Source organism: Solanum pennellii, chromosome 10 (genome assembly GCF_001406875.1).
Source record: "Solanum pennellii chromosome 10, SPENNV200".
NCBI lineage: Eukaryota > Viridiplantae > Streptophyta > Magnoliopsida > Solanales > Solanaceae > Solanum > Solanum pennellii.
The window spans coordinates 62302218-62310640 of record NC_028646.1 but is presented as its reverse complement, the minus strand read 5'-3'; positions in this window follow the sequence as shown (position 1 = coordinate 62310640).

Below are 8423 nucleotides of genomic sequence, written 5' to 3'. Positions count from 1 at the left end.
CTATACAACGGATTTACAACATTTTTATATTATTCTGATTGATTTTTTAAATTATATGTTAAAATTTAATATTATTTAATATTTTCTTATTTAATTTCTTAATAAATAACATATAATAATAGTTTGGCCAAGTTGGAGATCACCCAATGACGGTGTCCTTACAGTATTGCGTCATCTACTGATGCTCCTACCGTTCAACGTCTATTGATATAATTTAATTTTATATTATAACTTATTTTTAAGAAGCAATATCTTATTATATATTATTTATTAAAAATTAAGTTAAAGAAAATATCAAATATTCGTATAATCAAATTTTAACATGATAAATTAAATACAATTTTAAAAAATCAATCCAAATAAATTTAGAGATCATTTCATAAATGAAAATATAAATAATACTGTATAAAACATAACGTAAAATAACAATAAAAAAGTTATTGTGTTAAAATGAAGAACAAGAATTTCAATAATTTTATAGTATTATTTTAATAATGAATAATAATTTGAGATTTTTATTTTTATTTTTATATATAAACAATAAATTCTTTATTTTCTTCTATAGACATAATTATTTTGGAATGAGCAAATATTAAAAATTTAAATAAATAAAAAAGTATATTTAACAACAAATAAAAGAATTAACCAATTAGTAAAGAATTCAATATAATAAAATTGAGGTTAAGAGTATTGGTAGACCAAAAGATGGAAGGAGGGATATCTTTGAATTAAAATAAAAGCGAGGATATTTTTAGACCAAAAGGTTGGTAGGGTGTGTATGAATATTTCTGAGTCATTTGAAATAGGTTAGGGGAATTCTTGACCCTTTATCCTAGTTTTAGTGATAAGCATTGTAGTTACAAATTTGTTTCTCTCTTGATTTTTCTCTCTCTTAAGATTTAATCATGATTCAAGGGTCATTAGTGACTTATTTCTCGAATTAGGATGACATGGAGTTAATATCTTTATGAACGTTTCATGAATTTGTGGAATATTCGAAATGTTTCTTCAAAGGTAATATAATAACCTTTGTATAAGCGTGAACTAAGGTTTAGGGTTGATAGCAGCCTTCAAGAACCTTAATTGAAAGTGAACTCGTCTTGTATAGTCCAATTAGAATTGAACACATCTTGTAAAGTCCCATAAAATTTCAATGTCTATAAATGCCCTCTATTTCAAAGCTTGTCGGACCCTAATTGAAATTGAACACGTCTTGTAGAGTTCAATTAGAATTGAACACATCTTATACAATCCCATAAAATTTCAATGTTTACAGTATCAAACAGATAAGTTAGGCTGAATCTGAATATAACGGATCAAAACTAGTTGATTTAACAAGAAATTTCATAAACACTTTACTATTATTGTTGATTACTCAATGAAATGATTGTTCCAACAAGGGGAAATGCATAAATACCAACTCAACTTATGCCAAAAATCACAGAGACACATTTATACTATATTAAGGTCCTATTACCCCTCTGAACTTTTTTTATAAATAATTTTCTACTCCTTTTGGCTTACGTGGCACTACCTTCAAAAAAATGTTAACACGCGCTGGACCCACAAGATAATGCCACGTAGGCCAAAAAGAGATAAAAAATTATTTATAATATAAGATCAGCAAGGTAATAGGACCTTAGTATAGTATAAATATGTCTTTGAGATTTCGAACATAGATTAGATGATACTTGTTCATTTTCTCTTTCAACAATTATATAAGTTGTCTGGGATTACTTCTGGATACATGTATCTTAAGCGTCATGCCACTCTCTCCTTCTCTGTGTTTGTGTTTTACAATGTATGTACTTCATAATTTAATGTTTTTGTATATCCAACGTCAAATTTTACGTGTGTATCTGATAAAATATGAAAGCATGTATGTGTATGTAAGCCTGTGTCATTTACTACGACTGTACCTCTGTATACAGTATCTATTTTGAAAGCATGGATATAACTATATATGTATAGACTTATATCAATTTTATCCAGTGTATCCAATATCAAATTCATCTAGTGCATATATATGATACCAATATCATCTTATGTATATAATAATAATATCAAATATTTAGTGTATTTAATATTGGAAAAATTATACGGTTAAATAAATTTATACTACTTAATTATTCATCATAGTTATATTTTGCTATAATTATCACTCACGACTAACATTATACATTAATTATGTGGGCTGACTTCAAGTTTGTATAATTAGCTACATTTGTATATGCATAATTCGCCAAAATATACAGATACATATGTATAATATACAATTATTTAATCAATATTCCTATACAATTCACCTCTCTCTCTCTCGCCTCTCTCCTCTCTCTCCCAATCTCGCTAGCTTTTTTATACAAATGCATATGTATAATTTACAATTATCGAACCAATATACATATACAATTCACCTCCCTCCCACTCTCTACCCTCTCTCGCTCGCCTCTCTCCTAATCTCGCTCGCCTCTCTCCTCCCTCTCCCGATCTGGCTCGCTTCTCTCCTCTCTCTACCGATCTCGCTTGTCATGCACCTCTCTCCCACTTTTTTCCCTCTCTCTAGTCTCTCTCCTCTCTCTCCCAGTCTTGCTCACCTCTCCCCTCCCTATAACATGTAGCTACGAATTATAATTATCAAACTATAGCTATGGAGAGTATTTAGGCTATTTTTTAGTGGCTATATATGAAAGTTCTGCTTTAATATTGTATTCACTATGTATGGTATATGTATGTGTCCAGTATATATATGCATAACACATACTTAGAACAAGAGGATAGACATGCAGTGATACACATGCATCTCCTCAAATATGTAATTCCATCATCAACAACACACAACCTCAAAGAAAGTGACCCTCACTTTAGTTTCTCTAAAATATTCCACTTGCCAATAACTCAACCTCAAATACACATGGTAAGTTCTCCATTCTCTCCACTTTTTTTTCGGAAGTAGATCGATGAAAGAGGGAGAAGGGGGGGGAGATGGAGGGAGAGAGAGAGAGAGATCCATTTTTTCAAAAGAAGATCAATGAGAGAGAGAGAGGAGAGGGGAGAGTAAGGAGAGTAACGAGTGCGAGAGAGTGGAGAGAAGGAAGAGAGTAGCAAATTCTAGGAGGATAAAAAGTATGAATATGTTTTGTAATTTGCAAAATTATAGCTAAGTTGACTAGACATACTAGATATGTTTGCTAAGTTATGTAGTTTTCTAGTTAATTAAATGGACAAGTTATTGACTGAGTTAACTTAGATGTAAATGAGTTCGGTTCAAATGTGGGTCATTTATGTTTGTGATAATTAGATTTATCACATTTTTATAGTAATATTCTCAAACTATAGCATTAGAGTTTGACTTTTAATATATATTTGTGAATATTCTGTTAATTTTGACGATATACCCAAATACTTGGAGTCATAATATCTATGTATAATTTTCTAGTTATGGACAATGTAAGAGTGTTTTTTGTATCCAGTCAATTAAAGATATATATTTACTTTATATAATTGTATTCATTTTTAAGAAATAGTGATGTTATTTTAGATTGTAGTCATAATTTATTATTTGATGATTTTATACTCATTATGTTATATTTGTTGTATGTATTTTGTGTGGAGTAGGTTTATTTTGTGATAAAAACATGTTTCGGTCATTATAATATGAGAATCAAGTATTCATTAACTATTGAATCATTAATTTGTTTGGAAGTTTTGACATGTAAGTTTTTTAAATTATTTGAGTAGTTATATTTTTTTGATGACGAGACAAAATTGTACTAATGCACAAGTGAATATAAATTCAGATTTGAGTTTGGTGAACAAAAAATCTGAAAAAGAACATAGCTGATGAAGAAGAAGAAAGAAAGAAAGAAATCAGAGTAGGAGAAGAAGGTTGCAAAAATTGTATTCATATTAATTTTTGTTTGTCAATTGTTTTTCTTTTACTCAACGTTTGTATTTTTATTAAAAACATTATATTTTATTTAGTTTATAGTCAATCCAACAGGTGTATGCCAAATGGATTTGTATTTCTTAAGCGTTGATGTATCCTATTTCTTTCACAGTCAATTTGTATTTTTTAATAATATTGTATTCTTTCTTAAAAAATCATTCATATGCAATGATTAGATTATACTAGCGTGCAATCAATAATATTTTTATAATACAAATAAAAGAAAAATATATTTGACAGACATTTAATAGTACAATTTTGATCATTAGATACACTTTTTAGTTTTCACAATTAAAGTAAAATACATACGTAACTCAATCATGAATACCTTTTGTTATATGAATGTAAGTTTGTATTCATTAATGATTTTGTATTAAATTTTTATGAAATACAATATAGTTGCGTGGATAACTATTTTATCTGGAGCGATGATATCCTTAAGATCATCCTATCGAACGCTTGGTGGTAGCTTCCTCCAGAACAACAAGACAACACAAAACACAAGTAAAAAAAAAAGTAAACTGATCAAATGTCGAATACAAAAATTAGAAATGAAAAAGCTGTTGGGTTTTAGCAAGTGTGAATGGGAAAAGAAAAGAGAGAATATGAAAAGTGAGGGAACTACTTTGGAGGGAAAATGAAAAGTCATTTGCAAAGTGCAAATGAAAAGTCATTTCTCCCATATTGGGAAAAGAAAGGGAAATTATTGTCCTTATAGAAGGAAACACTACCATTACTTCTTAAAGAGCTAAGAAGAAGATGCCCCCTCGCGCCGTCGTCGTTGCTCGGCCTCGGCTTCGGATTTGGATTTGGCAAATGATGTGATTGATTGATAAATTTTTTGGACAAAATTTATTTAATCAGTTTTTATTAAATCAAATAAATCCTGCTAAAATTATCTCTTATAAATTTGCGGGTAACGATAACATTCCGAAAAATTGTTACTCTTTCCGAAAAGTCGTTACTTTCCGAAAAGTCGTTATTTTCCTAACAGACACAATTTTTCGAAAAGTTGTTATTTTTTCCAAAAGACACAACTTTCTGGATAAAATGGGTCTGAACAGATTTCACTGAACAGACACGTTCCTTGCTGAAAATGGCTATAAAAGGAAGTCAATTTTTGATTTTTTAAAACACTGAAAATTTTTCCTTCTTTGCATTTAATTTTCTCTCAAATAAAATCGAAGTGTCGATCGACTGAGTCTGTGTGACTTGTTGTTGTTCTTAAGTTCGTTGAACTTAAAGAAGTTTGAGGTACCGCTATTTCTTTAACAGGTTTAATCCGTTTTATCTTGGGAGAAATTAATCCATAACCTTGGGTACAGTGAGGGGATTAAATTTCTTAAGGACACACAGTAGTTTCTGTGGCCTCGGATTAATTCTTGTATTTTATGTATTTTCTGCTTCATCTTATTTCTGTTTCTGTTCATTGGTTAACCTTATAAATGCAGGTTACTATAAGAATAACAATCTTAAGAAATTTAACAGTTTCTGTATTTGAGGCTTCTGGAGATTAAAACCTTTATGGTTTTCTACTCTACTTGAATTTTTAAAATTCATTCAATTAACGATTAAAAGAACATAAAACTTTATCGTTAAATCAGAAACAGTTTGTGTAAAAAATTGTTCTTTACTGTTAGTATTTCAAATACTTAATTTATCTGCCATTTGTGACAGAAAAAAAAGACTAATTCAAGTCAAACAAATGCTGGAACAGTAAGTGCTGCAACAACAACGGTTGCACATAATCGCTCAAATGCTGCCTTAGCGCCGGCTGAGAAACCTGCAAAGTTTTCTGGAGTCGACTTTAAGAGATGTCAGCAAAAGATGTTCTTCTATTTCACTACGTTGAATCTGCAGAAGTTCATTAATGAGAATGTTCCTGTTATGTCAGATGAAACTCCGGCTGCTGAACATTCTTGGTAACAGAAGCATTGACACACTCAGATTTTTTGTATAAAAATTATATTTTGAGTGGTCTGCAAGATGATCTGTACAATGTGTACATCAATGCCAAAACCTCAAAAGAACTCTGGGATGCTTTAGAAAAAGAAGTACAAAACAGAAGATGCCGGAATGAAGAAATTCATTGTGACAAAATTTCTGGACTATAAGATGATAGACAGTAAGATTGTCGTCACCCAAGTTCAAGAATTGCAGGTCATAATCCATGATCTCCTTGCTGAAGGTATAAATTTATTTAATGCCTATGTTAGAAATATTAAGTTTTCCCTTAATACTCACATAACCTTTAATGTAGGATTGATTGTGAATGATGCTTTTCAAGTGGCTGCAATTATTGAAAAGTTACCTCCATTGTGGAAGGACTTTAAAAACTACTTGAAACACAAACGCAAGGAGATGACTGTTGAAGATCTCATAGTAAGGTTGAGAATCGAAGAGGATAATAAGGCTGCAGAAAAGAGGTCACGTGGTAATTCAGCAATATCTGGAGTAAATTTTGTTGAAGAAGATCCCACAAAATTAAAGAAAAGAAAGAAAGCATCTGGTCCAAAAAGCAATCCTCCTAAGAAGAAATTCAATGGAAACTGCTTTAATTGTGGTAAACATGGTCATAGGGCTAATGAATGCCGGGGTCCTAAGAAGGACAAGAAAAAGAAGGATCAAGCAAACTTGGCTGAATCCAAAGGAGAAATGGACGATCTCTGTGCAATGCTTTCAGAATGTAACTTGGTTGGAAATCCAAGAGAATGGTGGATAGATTCTGGTGCCTCATGCCATGTTTGTGCCAACAAAGAATTATTTTCATCATATACTCCAGCACTTACAGATGAAAAATTGTTTATGGCAAACTCCGCTGTTGCAAAGGTGGAAGGAACTGGCAAAGTCCTATTAAAGATGACATCAGGCAAGGTGGTGACTTTGAATAGGGTCTCATATGTTCCAGAATTGAGAAAGAATTTAGTTTCAATTCCAGTTCTGACCAAGAATGGATTTAAATGTGTATTTGTTTCTGATAAAGTAGTAGTAAGCAAAAATGATATGTATGTAGGAAAAGGCTACCTTAGTGATGGCCTTTTCAAACTCAATGTAATTGCAGTTGATATGAATAAAGATATTGCTTCTTCTTACTTACTTGAGTCTAAATGTTTATGGCATGAACGTTTGGGACACGTTAATAACAAAACCTTGCGAAAACTGATTAACTTAAATATTTTACCAAAATTTGAGTGCAATAAATTAAAATGTAAATTTGTGTTGAATCTAAGTATGCTAAGCATTCTTATAAATCTGTTGAAAGGAATTCAAATCCTTTAGAATTGATTCACACTGATATTTGTGACATGAAGTCAACACCATCACGTGGTGGGAAAAAGTATTTCATAACTTTTATTGACGATTGCACTAGATATTGTTATGTCTATTTGCTAAATAGTAAGGATGAAGCAATAGATGCATTTAGGCAATATAAAACTGAAGTTGAAAATCAGTTAGATAAAAAGATCAAAATGATCAGAAGTGATAGAGGTGGAGAATATGAATCTCCATTTGCAGAAATATGTTTAGAAAATGGAATAATCCATCAAACTACTGCTCCCTACACTCCTCAGTCTAATGGAATTGCAGAAAGAAAAAACCGAACTTTAAAAGAAATGATGAATGCATTACTTATAAGTTCAGGTTTACCACGGAACTTGTGGGGGGAAGCTATCCTTACAGCAAATTAGATACTCAACAGAGTGCCTCACTCAAAGACAAATGTAATTCCATATGAGAAATGGAAAGGTAGAAAACCCAATTTGAAATATTTCAAAGTGTGGGGGTGTCTAGCCAAAGTCCAAGTTCCTATACCTAAGAGGGTAAAAATAGGACCTAAGACTGTGGATTGTGTATTCATTGGATATGCCACAAACAGTAAGGCATTTCGATTTTTGGTTCATAAGTCCGAACATCTGGATATTCATGATAATACGGTAATGGAATCACATAGTGCTGAATTTTTTGAACATATCTCTCCGTATAAAACTAGAGTTGAGTCATCTAGTGGGGGCTCTTAACAACCCAGAGAAGAACCAAAAGAGAATGAACAAAATGAAGAAAGTCCAAGACGCAGTAAACGTCAAAAGACATCTACATCATTTGGACTAGATTTTGTAACATTTCTTCTTGAAAGTGAGCCTCAAACATTCAAGGAAGCAATGTTGTCTAGCGACTCAACCTCTTGGAAGGAGGCTGTTAATAGTGAAATTGAATCAATCTTAAGCAATCATACTTGGGAGTTGGTTGATCTTCCTCCAGGGAACAAACCCTTGGGCTCAAAATGGATCTCTAAAAGGAAGATGAAAGACGATGGAACTATTGACAAATATAAAGCAAGACTTGTTGTCAAAGATTTTAGACAAAAAGAAGGTCTTGATTATTTTGACACATACTCGTCAGTGAGTAGGATTACATCAATTCGGATGTTAATTGCACTAGCTGCAGTATACGGTCTTGAAATTCATCAAATGGATGT